Below are 21058 nucleotides of genomic sequence, written 5' to 3'. Positions count from 1 at the left end.
GGAGGCCGGTGAGGCCCGGCAATAGCTTTTGGCGGTGGCTGTTTTGGTGTGGGAGCCATCCTGCGACGTTTGGTATTTCGGCGGCCGTCTGGGCAAAAAAATGATAATCTGCCGAGAACGGGAACGTTGGGAGTTTTGGGAGGCTAGGCAGGCGCAGAGCCCCAGCGTTGGTGTGCCTGCGCGTGCGGTGCCGGAGGCCGGTGAGGCCCGGCAATAGCTTTTGGCGGTGGCTCTTTTGGTGTGGGAGCCATCCTGCGACGTTTGGTATTTCGGCGGCCGTCTGGGCAAAAAAATGATAATCGGCCGAGAATGGGAACGTTGGGATTTTTGGGAGGCTAGGCAGGCGCAGAGCCCCAGCGTTGGTGTGCCTGCGCGTGCGGTGCCGGAGGCCGGTGAGGCCCGGCAATAGCTTTTGGCGGTGGCTCTTTTGGTGTGGGAGCCGTCCTGCGACGTTTGGTATTTCGGCGGCCGTCTGGGCAAAAAAATGATAATCGGCCGAGAACGGGAACGTTTGGATTTTTGGGAGGCTAGGCAGGCGCAGAGCCCCAGCGTTGGTGTGCCTGCGCGTGCGGTGCCGGAGGCCGGTGAGGCCCGGCAATAGCTTTTGGCGGTGGCTCTTTTGGTGTGGGAGCCATCCTGCAACGTTTGGTATTTCGGCGGCCGTCTGGGCAAAAAAATGATAATCGGCCGAGAACGGGAACGTTTGGATTTTTGGGAGGCTAGGCAGGCGCAGAGCCCCAGCGTTGGTGTGCCTGCGCGTGCGGTGCCGGAGGCCGGTGAGGCCCGGCAATAGCTTTTGGCGGTGGCTGTTTTGGTGTGGGAGCCATCCTGCGACGTTTGGTATTTCGGCGGCCGTCTGGGCAAAAAAATGATAATCGGCCGAGAACGGGAACATTGGGATTTTTGGGAGGCTAGGCAGGCGCAGAGCCCCAGCGTTGGTGTGCCTGCGCGTGCGGTGCCGGAGGCCGGTGAGGCCCGGCAATAGCTTTTGGCGGTGGCTCTTTTGGTGTGGGAGCCATCCTGCAACGTTTGGTATTTCGGCGGCCGTCTGGGCAAAAAAATGATAATTGGCCGAGAACGGAAACGTTGGGATTTTTGGGAGGCTAAGCAGGCGCAGAGCCCCAGCGTTGGTGTGCCTGCGCGTGCGGTGCCGGAGGCCGGTGAGGCCCGGCAATAGCTTTTGGCGGTGGCTGTTTTGGTGTGGGAGCCATCCTGCGACGTTTGGTATTTCGGCGGCCGTCTGGGCAAAAAAATGATAATTGGCCAAGAACAAGAACGTTTGGATTTTTGGGAGGCTAGGCAGGCGCAGAGCCCCAGCGTTGGTGTGCCTGTGCGTGCGGTGCCGGAGGCCGGTGAGGCCCGGCAATAGCTTTTGGCGGTGGCTGTTTTGGTGTGGGAGCCATCCTGCGACGTTTGGTATTTCGGCGGCCGTCTGGGCAAAAAAATGATAATCGGCCGAGAACGGGAACGTTGGGATTTTTGGGAGGCTAGGCAGGCGCAGAGCCCCAGCGTTGGTGTGCCTGCGCGTGCGGTGCCGGAGGCCGGTGAGGCCCGGCAATAGCTTTTGGCGGTGGCTCTTTTGGTGTGGGAGCCATCCTGCAACGTTTGGTAGTTCGGCGGCCGCCTGGGCAAATAAATGATAATCGGCCGAGAATGGGAACGTTGGGATTTTTGGGAGGCTAGGCAGGCGCAGAGCCCCAGCGTTGGTGTGCCTGCGCGTGCGGTGCCGGAGGCCGGTGAGGCCCGGCAATAGCTTTTGGCGGTGGCTCTTTTGGTGTGGGAGCCATCCTGCGACGTTTGGTATTTCGGCGGCCGTCTGGGCAAAAAAATGATAATCGGCCGAGAACGGGAACGTTGGGATTTTTGGGAGGCTAGGCAGGCGCAGAGCCCCAGCGTTGGTGTGCCTGCGCGTGCGGTGCCGGAGGCCGGTGAGGCCCGGCAATAGCTTTTGGCGGTGGCTCTTTTGGTGTGGGAGCCATCCTGCGACGTTTGGTATTTCGGCGGCCGTCTGGGCAAAAAAATGATAATCGGCCGAGAACGGGAACGTTGGGAGTTTTGGGAGGCTAGGCAGGCGCAGAGCCCCAGCGTTGGTGTGCCTGCGCGTGCGGTGCCGGAGGCCGGTGAGGCCCGGCAATAGCTTTTGGCGGTGGCTCTTTTGGTGTGGGAGCCATACTGCGACGTTTGGTATTTCGGCGGCCGTCTGGGCAAAAAAATGATAATCTGCCGAGAACGGGAACGTTGGGATTTTTGGGAGGCTAGGCAGGCGCAGAGCCCCAGCGTTGGTGTGCCTGCGCGTGCGGTGCCGGAGGCCGGTGAGGCCCGGCAATAGCTTTTGGCGGTGGCTGTTTTGGTGTGGGAGCCATCCTGCGACGTTTGGTATTTCGGCGGCCGTCTGGGCAAAAAAATGATAATCGGCCGAGAATGGGAACGTTTGGATTTTTGGGAGGCTAGGCAGGCGCAGAGCCCCAGCATTGCTGTGCCTGCATGTGCGGTGCCGGAGGCCGGTGAGGCCCGGCAATAGCTTTTGGCGGTGGCTGTTTTGGTGTGGGAGCCATCCTGCGACGTTTGGTATTTCGGCGGCCGTCTGGGCAAAAAAATGATAATCGGCCGAGAACGGGAACGTTGGGATTTTTGGGAGGCTAGGCAGGCGCAGAGCCCCAGCGTTGGTGTGCCTGCGCGTGCGGTGCCGGAGGCCGGTGAGGCCTGGCAATAGCTTTTGGCGGTGGCTCTTTTGGTGTGGGAGCCATCCTGCGACGTTTGGTATTTCGGCGGCCGTCTGGGCAAAAAAATGATAATCGGCCGAGAACGGGAACATTGGGATTTTTGGGAGGCTAGGCAGGCGCAGAGCCCCAGCGTTGGTGTGCCTGCGCGTGCGGTGCCGGAGGCCGGTGAGGCCCGGCAATAGCTTTTGGCGGTGGCTCTTTTGGTGTGGGAGCCATCCTGCAACGTTTGGTATTTCGGCGGCCGTCTGGGCAAAAAAATGATAATCAGCCGAGAACGGGAACGTTGGGATTTTTGGGAGGCTAGGCAGGCGCAGAGCCCCAGCGTTGGTGTGCCTGCGCGTGCGGTGCCGGAGGCCGGTGAGGCCCGGCAATAGCTTTTGGCGGTGGCTCTTTTGGTGTGGGAGCCATCCTGCGACGTTTGGTATTTCGGCGGCCGTCTGGGCAGAAAAATGATAATCGGCCGAGAACGGGAACATTGGGATTTTTGGGAGGCTAGGCAGGCGCAGAGCCCCAGCGTTGGTGTGCCTGCGCGTGCGGTGCCGGAGGCCGGTGAGGCCCGGCAATAGCTTTTGGCGGTGGCTGTTTTGGTGTGGGAGCCATCCTGCGACGTTTGGTATTTCGGCGGCCGTCTGGGCAAAAAAATGATAATAGGCTGAGAATGGGAACGTTGGGATTTTTGGGAGGCTAGGCAGGCGCAGAGCCCCAGCGTTGGTGTGCCTGCGCGTGCGGTGCCGGAGGCCGGTGAGGCCCGGCAATAGCTTTTGGCGGTGGCTGTTTTGGTGTGGGAGCCATCCTGCGACGTTTGGTATTTCGGCGGCCGTCTGGGCAAAAAAATGATAATCGGCCGAGAATGGGAACATTGGGATTTTTGGGAGGCTAGGCAGGCGCAGAGCCCCAGCGTTGGTGTGCCTGCGCGTGCGGTGCCGGAGGCCGGTGAGGCCCGGCAATAGCTTTTGGCGGTGGCTCTTTTGGTGTGGGAGCCATCCTGCGACGTTTGGTATTTCGGCGGCCGTCTGGGCAAAAAAATGATAATCGGCCGAGAACGGGAACGTTGGGAGTTTTGGGAGGCTAGGCAGGCGCAGAGCCCCAGCGTTGGTGTGCCTGCGTGTGCGGTGCCGGAGGCCGGTGAGGCCCGGCAATAGCTTTTGGCGGTGGCTCTTTTGGTGTGGGAGCCATCCTGCGACGTTTGGTATTTCGGCGGCCGTCTGGGCAAAAAAATGATAATCGGCCGAGAACGGGAACGTTTGGATTTTTGGGAGGCTAGGCAGGCGCAGAGCCCCAGCGTTGGTGTGCCTGCGCGTGCGGTGCCGGAGGCCGGTGAGGCCCGGCAATAGCTTTTGGCGGTGGCTCTTTTGGTGTGGGAGCCATCCTGCGACGTTTGGTATTTCGGCGGCCGTCTGGGCAAAAAAATGATAATCGGCCGAGAACGGGAACATTGGGATTTTTGGGAGGCTAGGCAGGCGCAGAGCCCCAGCGTTGGTGTGCCTGCGCGTGCGGTGCCGGAGGCCGGTGAGGCCCGGCAATAGCTTTTGGCGGTGGCTGTTTTGGTGTGGGAGCCATCCTGCGACGTTTGGTATTTCGGCGGCCGTCTGGGCAAAAAAATGATAATCGGCCGAGAACGGGAACGTTGGGATTTTTGGGAGGCTAGGCAGGCGCAGAGCCCCAGCGTTGGTGTGCCTGCGCGTGCGGTGCCGGAGGCCGGTGAGGCCAAGCAATAGCTTTTGGCGGTGGCTGTTTTGGTGTGGGAGCCATCCTGCGACGTTTGGTATTTCGGCGGCCGTCTGGGCAAAAAAATGATAATCGGCCGAGAACGGGAACGTTGGGATTTTCGGGAGGCTAGGCAGGCGCAGAGCCCCAGCGTTGGTGTGCCTGCGCGTTCGGTGCCGGAGGCCGGTGAGGCCCGGCAATAGCTTTTGGCGGTGGCTGTTTTGGTGTGGGAGCCATCCTGCGACGTTTGGTATTTCGGCGGCCGTCTGGGCAAAAAAATGATAATCGGCCGAGAATGGGAACGTTTGGATTTTTGGGAGGCTAGGCAGGCGCAGAGCCCCAGCGTTGGTGTGCCTGCGCGTGCGGTGCCGGAGGCCGGTGAGGCCCGGCAATAGCTTTTGTCGGTGGCTCTTTTGGTGTGGGAGCCATCCTGCGACGTTTGGTATTTCGGCGGCCGTCTGGGCAAAAAAATGATAATAGGCTGAGAATGGGAACGTTTGGATTTTTGGGAGGCTAGGCAGGCGCAGAGCCCCAGCGTTGGTGTGCCTGCGCGTGCGGTGCCGGAGGCCGGTGAGGCCCGGCAATAGCTTTTGGCGGTGGCTCTTTTGGTGTGGGAGCCATCCTGCGACGTTTGGTATTTCGGCGGCCGTCTGGGCAAAAAAAGGATAATCGGCCGAGAATGGGAACGTTGGGATTTTTGGGAGGCTAGGCAGGCGCAGAGCCCCAGCGTTGGTGTGCCTGCGCGTGCGGTGCCGGAGGCCGGTGAGGCCCGGCAATAGCTTTTGGCGGTGGCTGTTTTGGTGTGGGAGCCATCCTGCAACGTTTGGTATTTCGGCGGCCGTCTGGGCAAAAAAATGATAATCGGCCGAGAATGGGAACGTTGGGATTTTTGGGAGGCTAGGCAGGCGCAGAGCCCCAGCGTTGGTGTGCCTGCGCGTGCGGTGCCGGAGGCCGGTGAGGCCCGGCAATAGCTTTTGGCAGTGGCTCTTTTGGTGTGGGAGCCATCCTGCGACGTTTGGTATTTCGGCGGCTGTCTGGGCAAAAAAATGATAATCGGCCGAGAACGGGAACGTTGGGATTTTTGGGAGGCTAGGCAGGCGCAGAGCCCCAGCGTTGGTGTGCCTGCGCGTGCGGTGCCGGAGGCCGGTGAGGCCCGGCAATAGCTTTTGGCGGTGGCTCTTTTGGTGTGGGAGCCATCCTGCGACGTTTGGTATTTCGGCGGCCGTCTGGGCAAAAAAATGATAATCGGCTGAGAACGGGAACGTTGGGATTTTTGGGAGGCTAGGCAGGCGCAGAGCCCCAGCGTTGGTGTGCCTGCGCGTGCGGTGCCAGAGGCCGGTGAGTCCCACCAATAGCTTTTGGCGGTGGCTCTTCTAGTGTGGGAGCCATCCTGCGACGTTTGGTATTTCGGCGGCCGTCTGGGCAAAAAAATGATAATCGGCCGAGAATGGGAACGTTTGGATTTTTGGGAGGCTAGGCAGGCGCAGAGCCCCAGCGTTGGTGTGCCTGCGCGTGCGGTGCCGGAGGCCGGTGAGGCCCGGCAATAGCTTTTGGCGGTGGCTCTTTTGGTGTGGGAGCCATCCTGCGACGTTTGGTATTTCGGCGGCCGTCTGGGCAAAAAAATGATAATAGGCTGAGAACGGGAACGTTGGGATTTTTGGGAGGCTAGGCAGGCGCAGAGCCCCAGCGTTGGTGTGCCTGCGCGTGCGGTGCCGGAGGCCGGTGAGGCCCGGCAATAGCTTTTGGCGGTGGCTGTTTTGGTGTGGGAGCCATCCTGCGACGTTTGGTATTTCGGCGGCCGTCTGGGCAAAAAAATGATAATTGGCCGAGAACGGGAACGTTGGGATTTTTGGGAGGCTAGGCAGGCGCAGAGCCCCAGCGTTGGTGTGCCTGCGCGTGCGGTGCCGGAGGCCGGTGAGGCCCGGCAATAGCTTTTGGCGGTGGCTGTTTTGGTGTGGGAGCCATCCTGCGACGTTTGGTATTTCGGCGGCCGTCTGGGCAAAAAAATGATAATCGGCCGAGAACGGGAACGTTGGGAGTTTTGGGAGGCTAGGCAGGCGCAGAGCCCCAGCGTTGGTGTGCCTGCGCGTGCGGTGCCAGAGGCCGGTGAGTCCCACCAATAGCTTTTGGCGGTGGCTCTTTTGGTGTGGGAGCCATCCTGCGACGTTTGGTATTTCGGCGGCCGTCTGGGCAAAAAAATGATAATCGGCCGAGAACGGGAACGTTGGGATTTTTGGGAGGCTAGGCAGGCGCAGAGCCCCAGCGTTGGTGTGCCTGCGCGTGCGGTGCCGGAGGCCGGTGAGGCCCGGCAATAGCTTTTGGCGGTGGCTCTTTTGGTGTGGGAGCCATCCTGCGACGTTTGGTATTTCGGCGGCTGTCTGGGCAAAAAAATGATAATCGGCCGAGAACGGGAACGTTGGGATTTTTGGGAGGCTAGGCAGGCGCAGAGCCCCAGCGTTGGTGTGCCTGCGCGTGCGGTGCCGGAGGCCGGTGAGGCCCGGCAATAGCTTTTGGCGGTGGCTGTTTTGGTGTGGGAGCCATACTGCGACGTTTGGTATTTCGGCGGCCGTCTGGGCAAAAAAATGATAATCGGCCGAGAACGGGAACGTTTGGATTTTTGGGAGGCTAGGCAGGCGCAGAGCCCCAGCGTTGGTGTGCCTGCGCGTGCGGTGCCGGAGGCCGGTGAGGCCCGGCAATAGCTTTTGGCGGTGGCTCTTTTGGTGTGGGAGCCATCCTGCGACGTTTGGTATTTCGGCGGCCGTCTGGGCAAAAAAATGATAATCGGCCTAGAACGGGAACATTGGGATTTTTGGGAGGCTAGGCAGGCGCAGAGCCCCAGCGTTGGTGTGCCTGCGCGTGCGGTGCCGGAGGCCGGTGAGGCCCAGCAATAGCTTTTGGCGGTGCCTCTTTTGGTGTGGGAGCCATCCTGCGACGTTTGGTATTTCGGCGGTCGTCTGGGCAAAAAAATGATAATCGGCCGAGAACGGGAACGTTTGGATTTTTGGGAGGCTAGGCAGGCGCAGAGCCCCAGCGTTGGTGTGCCTGCGCGTGCGGTGCCGGAGGCCGGTGAGGCCCGGCAATAGCTTTTGGCGGTGGCTCTTTTGGTGTGGGAGCCATCCTGCGACGTTTGGTATTTCGGCGGCCGTCTGGGCAAAAAAATGATAATCGGCCGAGAATGGGAACGTTTGGAGTTTTGGGAGGCTAGGCAGGCGCAGAGCCCCAGCGTTGGTGTGCCTGCGCGTGCGGTGCCGGAGGCCGGTGAGGCCCGGCAATAGCTTTTGGCGGTGGCTGTTTTGGTGTGGGAGCCATCCTGCGACGTTTGGTATTTTGGCGGCCGTCTGGGCAAAAAAATGATAATCGGCCGAGAATGGGAACGTTGGGATTTTTGGGAGGCTAGGCAGGCGCAGAGCCCCAGCGTTGGTGTGCCTGCGCGTGCGGTGCCGGAGGCCGGTGAGGCCCGGCCATAGCTTTTGGCGGTGGCTGTTTTGGTGTGGGAGCCATCCTGCGGCGTTTGGTATTTCGGCGGCCGCCTGGGCAAAAAAATGATAATCGGCCGAGAACGGGAACATTGGGATTTTTGGGAGGCTAGGCAGGCGCAGAGCCCCAGCGTTGGTGTGCCTGCGCGTGCGGTGCCGGAGGCCGGTGAGGCCCGGCAATAGCTTTTGGCGGTGGCTGTTTTGGTGTGGGAGCCATCCTGCGACGTTTGGTATTTCGGCGGCCGTCTGGGCAAAAAAATGATAATCGGCCGAGAACGGGAACGTTTGGATTTTTGGGAGGCTAGGCAGGCGCAGAGCCCCAGCGTTGGTGTGCCTGCGCGTGCGGTGCCGGAGGCCGGTGAGGCCCGGCAATAGCTTTTGGCGGTGGCTGTTTTGGTGTGGGAGCCATCCTGCGACGTTTGGTATTTCGGCGTCCGTCTGGGCAAAAAAATGATAATCGGCCGAGAACGGGATCGTTGGGATTTTTGGGAGGCTAGGCAGGCGCAGAGCCCCAGCGTTGGTGTGCCTGCGCGTGCGGTGCCGGAGGCCGGTGAGGCCCGGCAATAGCTTTTGGCGGTGGCTCTTTTGGTGTGGGAGCCATCCTGCAACGTTTGGTATTTCGGCGGCCGTCTGGGCAAAAAAATGATAATCGGCCGAGAATGGGAACGTTGGGATTTTTGGGAGGCTAGGCAGGCGCAGAGCCCCAGCGTTGGTGTGCCTGCGCGTGCGGTGCCGGAGGCCGGTGAGGCCTGGCAATAGCTTTTGGCGGTGGCTCTTTTGGTGTGGGAGCCATCCTGCGACGTTTGGTATTTCGGCGGCCGTCTGGGCAAAAAAATGATAATCGGCCGAGAACGGGAACGTTTGGATTTTTGGGAGGCTAGGCAGGCGCAGAGCCCCAGCGTTGGTGTGCGTGCATGTGCGGTGCCGGAGGCCGGTGAGGCCCGGCAATAGCTTTTGGCGGTGGCTGTTTTGGTGTGGGAGCCATCCTGCGACGTTTGGTATTTCGGCGGCCGCCTGGGCAAAAAAATGATAATCGGCCGAGAATGGGAATGTTTGGATATTTGGGAGGCTAGGCAGGCGCAGAGCCCCAGCGTTGGTGTGCCTGCGCGTGCGGTGCCGGAGGCCGGTGAAGCCCGGCAATAGCTTTTGGCGGTGGCTGTTTTGGTGTGGGAGCCATCCTGCGACGTTTGGTATTTCAGCGGCCGTCTGGGCAAAAAAATGATAATCGGCCGAGAATGGGAACGTTTGGATTTTTGGGAGGCTAGGCAGGCACAGAGCCCCAGCGTTGGTGTGCCTGCGCGTGCGGTGCCGAAGGCCGGTGAGGCCCGGCAATAGCTTTTGGCGGTGGCTGTTTTGGTGTGGGAGCCATCCTGCGATGTTTGGTATTTCGGCGGCCGTCCGGGCAAAAAAATGATAATCGGCCGAGAATGGGAACGTTGGGAGTTTTGGGAGGCTAGGCAGGCGCAGAGCCCCAGCGTTGGTGTGCCTGCGCGTGCGGTGCCGGAGGCCGGTGAGGCCCGGCAATAGCTTTTGGCGGTGGCTGTTTTGGTGTGGGAGCCATCCTGCGACGTTTGGTATTTCGGCGGCCGTCTGGGCAAAAAAATGATAATCGGCTGAGAACGGGAACGTTTGGATTTTTGGGAGGCTAGGCAGGCGCAGAGCCCCAGCGTTGGTGTGCCTGCGCGTGCGGTGCCGGCGGCCGGTGAGGCCCGGCAATAGCTTTTGGCGGTGGCTGTTTTGGTGTGGGAGCCATCCTGCGACGTTTGGTATTTCGGCGGCCGTCTGGGCAAAAAAATGATAATCGGCCGAGAACGGGAACGTTGGGAGTTTTGGGAGGCTAGGCAGGCGCAGAGCCCCAGCGTTGGTGTGCCTGCGCGTGCGGTGCCGGAGGCCGGTGAGGCCCAGCAATAGCTTTTGGCGGTGGCTCTTTTGGTGTGGGAGCCATCCTGCGACGTTTGGTATTTCGGCGGCCGTCTGGGCAAAAAAATGATAATCGGCCGAGAACGGGAACGTTGGGATTTTTGGGAGGCTAGGCAGGCGCAGAGCCCCAGCGTTGGTGTGCCTGCGCGTGCGGTGCCGGAGGCCGGTGAGGCCCGGCAATAGCTTTTGGCGGTGGCTCTTTTGGTGTGGGAGCCATCCTGCAACGTTTGGTATTTCGGCGGCCGTCTGGGCAAAAAAATGATAATTGGCCGAGAACGGGAACGTTGGGATTTTTGGGAGGCTAGGCAGGCGCAGAGCCCCAGCGTTGGTGTGCCTGCGCGTGCGGTGCCGGAGGCCGGTGAGGCCCGGCAATAGCTTTTGGCGGTGGCTCTTTTGGTGTGGGAGCCATCCTGCGACGTTTGGTATTTCGGTGGCCGTCTGGGCAAAAAAATGATAATCGGCCGAGAACGGGAACGTTGGGATTTTTGGGAGGCTAGGCAGGCGCAGAGCCCCAGCGTTGGTGTGCCTGCGCGTGCGGTGCCGGAGGCCGGTGAGGCCCGGCAATAGCTTTTGGCGGTGGCTGTTTTGGTGTGGGAGCCATCCTGCGACGTTTGGTATTTCGGCGGCCGTCTGGGCAAAAAAATGATAATCGGCCGAGAACGGGAATATTGGGATTTTTGGGAGGCTAGGCAGGCGCAGAGCCCCAGCGTTGGTGTGCCTGCGCGTGCGGTGCCGGAGGCCGGTGAGGCCCGGCAATAGCTTTTGGCGGTGGCTCTTTTGGTGTGGGAGCCATCCTGCGACGTTTGGTATTTCGGCGGCCGTCTGGGCAAAAAAATGATAATCGGCCGAGAACGGGAACGTTGGGATTTTTGGGAGGCTAGGCAGGCGCAGAGCCCCAGCGTTGGTGTGCCTGCGCGTGCGGTGCCGGAGGCCGGTGAGGCCCGGCAATAGCTTTTGGCGGTGGCTGTTTTGGTGTGGGAGCCATCCTGCGACGTTTGGTATTTCGGCGGCCGTCTGGGCAAAAAAATGATAATCGGCCGAGAACGGGAACGTTGGGATTTTTGGGAGGCTAGGCAGGCGCAGAGCCCCAGCGTTGGTGTGCCTGCGCGTGCGGTGCCGGAGGCCGGTGAGGCCCGGCAATAGCTTTTGGCGGTGGCTGTTTTGGTGTGGGAGCCATCCTGCGACGTTTGGTATTTCGGCGGCCGTCTGGGCAAAAAAATGATAATCGGCCGAGAATGGGAACGTTGGGATTTTTGGGAGGCTAGGCAGGCGCAGAGCCCCAGCGTTGGTGTGCCTGCGCGTGCGGTGCCGGAGGCCGGTGAGGCCCGGCCATAGCTTTTGGCGGTGGCTGTTTTGGTGTGGGAGCCATCCTGCGACGATTGGTATTTCGGCGGCCGTCTGGGCAAAAAAATGATAATCGGCCGAGAACGGGAACGTTGGGAGTTTTGGGAGGCTAGGCAGGCGCAGAGCCCCAGCGTTGGTGTGCCTGCGCGTGCGGTGCCGGAGGCCGGTGAGGCCCGGCAATAGCTTTTGGCGGTGGCTGTTTTGGTGTGGGAGCCATCCTGCGACGTTTGGTATTTCGGCGGCCGTCTGGGCAAAAAAATGATAATCGGCCGAGAACGGGAACGTTTGGATTTTTGGGAGGCTAGGCAGGCGCAGAGCCCCAGCATTGGTGTGCCTGCGCGTGCGGTGCCGGAGGCCAGTGAGGCCCGGCAATAGCTTTGGGCGGTGGCTGTTTTGGTGTGGGAGCCATCCTGCGACGTTTGGTATTTCGGCGGCCGTCTGGGCAAAAATATGATAATTGGCCGAGAACGGGAACGTTGGGATTTTTGGGAGGCTAGGCAGGCGCAGAGCCCCAGCGTTGGTGTGCCTGCGCGTGCGGTGCCGGAGGCCGGTGAGGCCCGGCAATAGCTTTTGGCGGTGGCTGTTTTGGTGTGGGAGCCATCCTGCGACGTTTGGTATTTCGGCGGCCGTCTGGGCAAAAAAATGATAATTGGCCGAGAACGGGAACGTTGGGATTTTTGGGAGGCTAAGCAGGCGCAGAGCCCCAGCGTTGGTGTGCCTGCGCGTGCGGTGCCGGAGGCCGGTGAGGCCCGGCAATAGCTTTTGGCAGTGGCTGTTTTGGTGTGGGAGCCATCCTGCGACGTTTGGTATTTCGGCGGCCGTCTGGGCAAAAAAATGATAATTGGCCAAGAACGGGGACGTTGGGATTTTTGGGAGGCTAGGCAGGCGCAGAGCCCCAGCGTTGGTGTGCCTGCGCGTGCGGTGCCGGAGGCCGGTGAGGCCCGGCAATAGCTTTTGGCGGTGGCTGTTTTGGTGTGGGAGCCATCCTGCGACGTTTGGTATTTCGGCGGCCGTCTGGGCAAAAAAATGATAATCGGCCGAGAATGGGAACGTTTGGATTTTTGGGAGGCTAGGCAGGCGCAGAGCCCCAGCGTTGGTGTGCCTGCGCGTGCGGTGCCGGAGGCCGGTGAGGCCCGGCAATAGCTTTTGGCGGTGGCTCTTTTGGTGTGGGAGCCATCCTGCAACGTTTGGTATTTCGGCGTCCGTCTGGGCAAAAAAATGATAATCGGCCGAGAATGGGAACGTTGGGATTTTTGGGAGGCTAGGCAGGCGCAGAGCCCCAGCGTTGGTGTGCCTGCGCGTGCGGTGCCGGAGGCCGGTGAGGCCCGGCAATAGCTTTTGGCGGTGGCTCTTTTGGTGTGGGAGCCATCCTGCGACGTTTGGTATTTCGGCGGCCGTCTGGGCAAAAAAATGATAATCGGCCGAGAACGGGAACGTTGGGAGTTTTGGGAGGCTAGGCAGGCGCAGAGCCCCAGCGTTGGTGTGCCTGCGCGTGCGGTGCCGGAGGCCGGTGAGGCCCGGCAATAGCTTTTGGCGGTGGCTCTTTTGGTGTGGGAGCCATCCTGCGACGTTTGGTATTTCGGCGGCCGTCTGGGCAAAAAAATGATAATCGGCCGAGAACGGGAACGTTGGGATTTTTGGGAGGCTAGGCAGGCGCAGAGCCCCAGCGTTGGTGTGCCTGCGCGTGCGGTGCCGGAGGCCGGTGAGGCCCGGCAATAGCTTTTGGCGGTGGCTGTTTTGGTGTGGGAGCCATCCTGCGACGTTTGGTATTTCGGCGGCCGTCTGGGCAAAAAAATGATAATCTGCCGAGAACGGGAACGTTGGGATTTTTGGGAGGCTAGGCAGGCGCAGAGCCCCAGCGTTGGTGTGCCTGCGCGTGCGGTGCCGGAGGCCGGTGAGGCCCGGCAATAGCTTTTGGCGGTGGCTCTTTTGGTGTGGGAGCCATCCTGCGACGTTTGGTATTTCGGCGGCCGTCTGGGCAAAAAAATGATAATCGGCCGAGAATGGGAACGTTGGGATTTTTGGGAGGCTAGGCAGGCGCAGAGCCCCAGCGTTGGTGTGCCTGCGCGTGCGGTGCCGGAGGCCGGTGAGGCCCGGCAATAGCTTTTGGCGGTGGCTCTTTTGGTGTGGGAGCCGTCCTGCGACGTTTGGTATTTCGGCGGCCGTCTGGGCAAAAAAATGATAATCGGCCGAGAACGGGAACATTGGGATTTTTGGGAGGCTAGGCAGGCGCAGAGCCCCAGCGTTGGTGTGCCTGCGCGTGCGGTGCCGGAGGCCGGTGAGGCCCGGCAATAGCTTTTGGCGGTGGCTGTTTTGGTGTGGGAGCCATCCTGCGACGTTTCGTATTTCGGCGGCCGTCTGGGCAAAAAAATGATAATCGGCCGAGAACGGGAACGTTGGGATTTTTGGGAGGCTAGGCAGGCGCAGAGCCCCAGCGTTGGTGTGCCTGCGCGTGCGGTGCCGGAGGCCGGTGAGGCCCGGCAATAGCTTTTGGCGGTGGCTCTTTTGGTGTGGGAGCCATCCTGCAACGTTTGGTATTTCGGCGGCCGTCTGGGCAAAAAAATGATAATTGGCCGAGAACGGAAACGTTTGGATTTTTGGGAGGCTAGGCAGGCGCAGAGCCCCAGCGTTGGTGTGCCTGCGCGTGCGGTGCCGGAGGCCGGTGAGGCCCGGCAATAGCTTTTGGCGGTGGCTCTTTTGGTGTGGGAGCCATCCTGCGACGTTTGGTATTTCGGCGGCCGTCTGGGCAAAAAAATGATAATCGGCCGAGAATGGGAACGTTGGGATTTTTGGGAGGCTAGGCAGGCGCAGAGCCCCAGCGTTGGTGTGCCTGCGCGTGCGGTGCCGGAGGCCGGTGAGGCCCGGCAATAGCTTTTGGCGGTGGCTCTTTTGGTGTGGGAGCCATCCTGCGACGTTTGGTATTTCGGCGGCCGTCTGGGCAAAAAAATGATAATCGGCCGAGAACGGGAACGTTGGGATTTTTGGGAGGCTAGGCAGGCGCAGAGCCCCAGCGTTGGTGTGCCTGCGCGTGCGGTGCCGGAGGCCGGTGAGGCCCGGCAATAGCTTTTGGCGGTGGCTCTTTTGGTGTGGGAGCCATCCTGCGACGTTTGGTATTTCGGCGGCCGTCTGGGCAAAAAAATGATAATCGGCCGAGAACGGGAACGTTGGGATTTTTGGGAGGCTAGGCAGGCGCAGAGCCCCAGCGTTGGTGTGCCTGCGCGTGCGGTGCCGGAGGCCGGTGAGGCCCGGCAATAGCTTTTGGCGGTGGCTGTTTTGGTGTGGGAGCCATCCTGCGACGTTTGGTATTTCGGCGGCCGTCTGGGCAAAAAAATGATAATCGGCCGAGAACGGGAACGTTGGGATTTTTGGGAGGCTAGGCAGGCGCAGAGCCCCAGCGTTGGTGTGCCTGCGCGTGCGGTGCCGGAGGCCGGTGAGGCCCGGCAATAGCTTTTGGCGGTGGCTCTTTTGGTGTGGGAGCCATCCTGCAACGTTTGGTATTTCGGCGGCCCTCTGGGCAAAAAAATGATAATCGGCCGACAATGGGAACGTTGGGATTTTTGGGAGGCTAGGCAGGCGCAGAGCCCCAGCGTTGGTGTGCCTGCGCGTGCGGTGCCGGAGGCCGGTGAGGCCCGGCAATAGCTTTTGGCGGTGGCTGTTTTGGTGTGGGAGCCATCCTGCGACGTTTGGTATTTCGGCGGCCGTCTGGGCAAAAAAATGATAATTGGCCAAGAACAAGAACGTTTGGATTTTTGGGAGGCTAGGCAGGCGCAGAGCCCCAGCGTTGGTGTGCCTGCGCGTGCGGTGCCGGAGGCCGGTGAGGCCCGGCAATAGCTTTTGGCGGTGGCTCTTTTGGTGTGGGAGCCATCCTGCAACGTTTGGTATTTCGGCGGCCGTCTGGGCAAAAAAATGATAATCGGCCGAGAACGGGAACGTTGGGATTTTTGGGAGGCTAGGCAGGCGCAGAGCCCCAGCGTTGGTGTGCCTGCGCGTGCGGTGCCGGAGGCCGGTGAGGCCCGGCAATAGCTTTTGGCGGTGGCTCTTTTGGTGTGGGAGCCATCCTGCGACGTTTGGTATTTCGGCGGCCGCCTGGGCAAAAAAATGATAATCGGCCGAGAATGGGAACGTTGGGATTTTTGGGAGGCTAGGCAGGCGCAGAGCCCCAGCGTTGGTGTGCCTGCGCGTGCGGTGCCGGAGGCCGGTGAGGCCCGGCAATAGCTTTTGGCGGTGGCTCTTTTGGTGTGGGAGCCATCCTGCGACGTTTGGTATTTCGGCGGCCGTCTGGGCAAAAAAATGATAATCGGCCGAGAACGGGAACGTTGGGATTTTTGGGAGGCTAGGCAGGCGCAGAGCCCCAGCGTTGGTGTGCCTGCGCGTGCGGTGCCGGAGGCCGGTGAGGCCCGGCAATAGCTTTTGGCGGTGGCTCTTTTGGTGTGGGAGCCATCCTGCGACGTTTGGTATTTCGGCGGCCGTCTGGGCAAAAAAATGATAATCGGCCGAGAACGGGAACGTTGGGAGTTTTGGGAGGCTAGGCAGGCGCAGAGCCCCAGCGTTGGTGTGCCTGCGCGTGCGGTGCCGGAGGCCGGTGAGGCCCGGCAATAGCTTTTGGCGGTGGCTCTTTTGGTGTGGGAGCCATCCTGCGACGTTTGGTATTTCGGCGGCCGTCTGGGCAAAAAAATGATAATCTGCCGAGAACGGGAACGTTGGGATTTTTGGGAGGCTAGGCAGGCGCAGAGCCCCAGCGTTGGTGTGCCTGCGCGTGCGGTGCCGGAGGCCGGTGAGGCCCGGCAATAGCTTTTGGCGGTGGCTGTTTTGGTGTGGGAGCCATCCTGCGACGTTTGGTATTTCGGCGGCCGTCTGGGCAAAAAAATGATAATCGGCCGAGAATGGGAACGTTTGGATTTTTGGGAGGCTAGGCAGGCGCAGAGCCCCAGCATTGCTGTGCCTGCATGTGCGGTGCCGGAGGCCGGTGAGGCCCGGCAATAGCTTTTGGCGGTGGCTGTTTTGGTGTGGGAGCCATCCTGCAACGTTTGGTATTTCGGCGGCCGTCTGGGCAAAAAAATGATAATCGGCCGAGAACGGGAACGTTGGGATTTTTGGGAGGCTAGGCAGGCGCAGAGCCCCAGCGTTGGTGTGCCTGCGCGTGCGGTGCCGGAGGCCGGTGAGGCCTGGCAATAGCTTTTGGCGGTGGCTCTTTTGGTGTGGGAGCCATCCTGCGACGTTTGGTATTTCGGCGGCCGTCTGGGCAAAAAAATGATAATCGGCCGAGAACGGGAACATTGGGATTTTTGGGAGGCTAGGCAGGCGCAGAGCCCCAGCGTTGGTGTGCCTGCGCGTGCGGTGCCGGAGGCCGGTGAGGCCCGGCAATAGCTTTTGGCGGTGGCTCTTTTGGTGTGGGAGCCATCCTGCGACGTTTGGTATTTCGGCGGCCGTCTGGGCAAAAAAATGATAATCAGCCGAGAACGGGAACGTTGGGATTTTTGGGAGGCTAGGCAGGCGCAGAGCCCCAGCGTTGGTGTGCCTGCGCGTGCGGTGCCGGAGGCCGGTGAGGCCCGGCAATAGCTTTTGGCGGTGGCTCTTTTGGTGTGGGAGCCATCCTGCGACGTTTGGTATTTCGGCGGCCGTCTGGGCAAAAAAATGATAATCGGCCGAGAACGGGAACGTTGGGAGTTTTGGGAGGCTAGGCAGGCGCAGAGCCCCAGCGTTGGTGTGCCTGCGCGTGCGGTGCCGGAGGCCGGTGAGGCCCGGCAATAGCTTTTGGCGGTGGCTGTTTTGGTGTGGGAGCCATCCTGCAACGTTTGGTATTTCGGCGGCCGTCTGGGCAAAAAAATGATAATAGGCTGAGAATGGGAACGTTGGGATTTTTGGGAGGCTAGGCAGGCGCAGAGCCCCAGCGTTGGTGTGTCTGCGCGTGCGGTGCCGGAGGCCGGTGAGGCCCGGCAATAGCTTTTGGCGGTGGCTGTTTTGGTGTGGGAGCCATCCTGCGACGTTTGGTATTTCGGCGGCCGTCTGGGCAAAAAAATGATAATCGGCCGAGAATGGGAACATTGGGATTTTTGGGAGGCTAGGCAGGCGCAGAGCCCCAGCGTTGGTGTGCCTGTGCGTGCGGTGCCGGAGGCCGGTGAGGCCCGGCAATAGCTTTTGGCGGTGGCTCTTTTGGTGTGGGAGCCATCCTGCGACGTTTGGTATTTCGGCGGCCGTCTGGGCAAAAAAATGATAATCGGCCGAGAACGGGAACGTTGGGAGTTTTGGGAGGCTAGGCAGGCGCAGAGCCCCAGCGTTGGTGTGCCTGCGCGTGCGGTGCCGGAGGCCGGTGAGGCCCGGCAATAGCTTTTGGCGGTGGCTCTTTTGGTGTGGGAGCCATCCTGCGACGTTTGGTATTTCGGCGGCCGTCTGGGCAAAAAAATGATAATCGGCCGAGAACGGGAACGTTTGGATTTTTGGGAGGCTAGGCAGGCGCAGAGCCCCAGCGTTGGTGTGCCTGCGCGTGCGGTGCCGGAGGCCGGTGAGGCCCGGCAATAGCTTTTGGCGGTGGCTGTTTTGGTGTGGGAGCCATCCTGCAACGTTTGGTATTTCGGCGGCCGTCTGGGCAAAAAAATGATAATCGGCCGAGAACGGGAACATTGGGATTTTTGGGAGGCTAGGCAGGCGCAGAGCCCCAGCGTTGGTGTGCCTGCGCGTGCGGTGCCGGAGGCCGGTGAGGCCCGGCAATAGCTTTTGGCGGTGGCTGTTTTGGTGTGGGAGCCATCCTGCGACGTTTGGTATTTCGGCGGCCGTCTGGGCAAAAAAATGATAATCGGCCGAGAACGGGAACGTTGGGATTTTTGGGAGGCTAGGCAGGCGCAGAGCCCCAGCGTTGGTGTGCCTGCGCGTGCGGTGCCGGAGGCCGGTGAGGCCAAGCAATAGCTTTTGGCGGTGGCTGTTTTGGTGTGGGAGCCATCCTGCGACGTTTGGTATTTCGGCGGCCGTCTGGGCAAAAAAATGATAATCGGCCGAGAACGGGAACGTTGGGATTTTCGGGAGGCTAGGCAGGCGCAGAGCCCCAGCGTTGGTGTGCCTGCGCGTTCGGTGCCGGAGGCCGGTGAGGCCCGGCAATAGCTTTTGGCGGTGGCTGTTTTGGTGTGGGAGCCATCCTGCGACGTTTCGTATTTCGGCGGCCGTCTGGGCAAAAAAATGATAATCGGCCGAGAATGGGAACGTTGGGATTTTTGGGAGGCTAGGCAGGCGCAGAGCCCCAGCGTTGGTGTGCCTGCGCGTGCGGTGCCGGAGGCCGGTGAGGCCCGGCAATAGCTTTTGTCGGTGGCTCTTTTGGTGTGGGAGCCATCCTGCGACGTTTGGTATTTCGGCGGCCGTCTGGGCAAAAAAATGATAATAGGCTGAGAATGGGAACGTTGGGATTTTTGGGAGGCTAGGCAGGCGCAGAGCCCCAGCGTTGGTGTGCCTGCGCGTGCGGTGCCGGAGGCCGGTGAGGCCCGGCAATAGCTTTTGGCGGTGGCTCTTTTGGTGTGGGAGCCATCCTGCGACGTTTGGTATTTCGGCGTCCGTCTGGGCAAAAAAAGGATAATCGGCCGAGAATGGGAACGTTGGGATTTTTGGGAGGCTAGGCAGGCGCAGAGCCCCAGCGTTGGTGTGCCTGCGCGTGCGGTGCCGGAGGCCGGTGAGGCCCGGCAATAGCTTTTGGCGGTGGCTGTTTTGGTGTGGGAGCCATCCTGCGACGTTTGGTATTTCGGCGGCCGTCTGGGCAAAAAAATGATAATCGGCCGAGAATGGGAACGTTTGGAGTTTTGGGAGGCTAGGCAGGCGCAGAGCCCCAGCGTTGGTGTGCCTGCGCGTGCGGTGCCGGAGGCCGGTGAGGCCCGGCAATAGCTTTTGGCGGTGGCTCTTTTGGTGTGGGAGCCATCCTGCGACGTTTGGTATTTTGGCGGCCGTCTGGGCAAAAAAATGATAATCGGCCGAGAATGGGAACGTTGGGATTTTTGGGAGGCTAGGCAGGCACAGAGCCCCAGCGTTGGTGTGCCTGCGCGTGCGGTGCCGGAGGCCGGTGAGGCCCGGCAATAGCTTTTGGCGGTGGCTCTTTTGGTGTGGGAGCCATCCTGCGACGTTTGGTATTTCGGCGGCCGTCTGGGCAAAAAAATGATAATCGGCCGAGAATGGGAACGTTGGGATTTTTGGGAGGCTAGGCAGGCGCAGAGCCCCAGCGTTGGTGTGCCTGCGCGTGCGGTGCCGGAGGCCGGTGAGGCCTGGCAATAGCTTTTGGCGGTGGCTGTTTTGGTGTGGGAGCCATCCTGCGACGTTTGGTATTTCGGCGGCCGTCTGGGCAAAAAAATGATAATCGGCCGAGAATGGGAACGTTGGGATTTTTGGGAGGCTAGGCAGGCGCAGAGCCCCAGCGTTGGTGTGCCTGCGCGTGCGGTGCCGGAGGCCGGTGAGGCCCGGCAATAGCTTTTGGCGGTGGCTCTTTTGGTGTGGGAGCCATCCTGCGACGTTTGGTATTTCGGCGGCCGTCTGGGCAAAAAAATGATAATCGGCCGAGAATGGGAACGTTGGGAGTTTTGGGAGGCTAGGCAGGCGCAGAGCCCCAGCGTTGGTGTGCCTGCGCGTGCGGTGCCGGAGGCCGGTGAGGCCCGGCAATAGCTTTTGGCGGTGGCTCTTTTGGTGTGGGAGCCATCCTGCGACGTTTGGTATTTCGGCGGCCGTCTGGGCAAAAAAATGATAATAGGCTGAGAATGGGAACGTTTGGATTTTTGGGAGGCTAGGCAGGCGCAGAGCCCCAGCGTTGGTGTGCCTGCGCGTGCGGTGCCGGAGGCCGGTGAGGCCCGGCAATAGCTTTTGGCGGTGGCTGTTTTGGTGTGGGAGCCATCCTGCGACGTTTGGTATTTCGGCGGCCGTCTGGGCAAAAAAATGATAATTGGCCGAGAACGGGAACGTTGGGATTTTTGGGAGGCTAGGCAGGCGCAGAGCCCCAGCGTTGGTGTGCCTGCGCGTGCGGTGCCGGAGGCCGGTGAGGCCCGGCAATAGCTTTTGGCGGTGGCTGTTTTGGTGTGGGAGCCATCCTGCGACGTTTGGTATTTCGGCGGCCGTCTGGGCAAAAAAATGATAATCGGCCGAGAACGGGAACGTTGGGAGTTTTGGGAGGCTAGGCAGGCGCAGAGCCCCAGCGTTGGTGTGCCTGCGCGTGCGGTGCCAGAGGCCGGTGAGTCCCACCAATAGCTTTTGGCGGTGGCTCTTCTAGTGTGGGAGCCATCCTGCGACGTTTGGTATTTCGGCGGCCGTCTGGGCAAAAAAATGATAATCGGCCGAGAACGGGAACGTTTGGATTTTTGGGAGGCTAGGCAGGCGCAGAGCCCCAGCGTTGGTGTGCCTGCGCGTGCGGTGCCGGAGGCCGGTGAGGCCCGGCAATAGCTTTTGGCGGTGGCTCTTTTGGTGTGGGAGCCATCCTGCGACGTTTGGTATTTCGGCGGCCGCCTGGGCAAAAAAATGATAATCGGCCGAGAACGGGAACGTTGGGATTTTTGGGAGGCTAGGCAGGCGCAGAGCCCCAGCGTTGGTGTGCCTGCGCGTGCGGTGCCGGAGGCCGGTGAGGCCCGGCAATAGCTTTTGGCGGTGGCTCTTTTGGTGTGGGAGCCATACTGCGACGTTTGGTATTTCGGCGGCCGTCTGGGCAAAAAAATGATAATCGGCCGAGAACGGGAACGTTTGGATTTTTGGGAGGCTAGGCAGGCGCAGAGCCCCAGCGTTGGTGTGCCTGCGCGTGCGGTGCCGGAGGCCGGTGAGGCCCGGCAATAGCTTTTGGCGGTGGCTCTTTTGGTGTGGGAGCCATCCTGCGACGTTTGGTATTTCGGCGGCCGTCTGGGCAAAAAAATGATAATCGGCCTAGAACGGGAACATTGG

The sequence above is a fragment of the Phalacrocorax carbo genome, chromosome 32 (assembly GCF_963921805.1).
Source record: "Phalacrocorax carbo chromosome 32, bPhaCar2.1, whole genome shotgun sequence".
Classification (NCBI taxonomy): domain Eukaryota; kingdom Metazoa; phylum Chordata; class Aves; order Suliformes; family Phalacrocoracidae; genus Phalacrocorax; species Phalacrocorax carbo.
The sequence above is the reverse complement of the archived record's forward strand: the minus strand, read 5'-3'. Positions refer to the sequence as shown.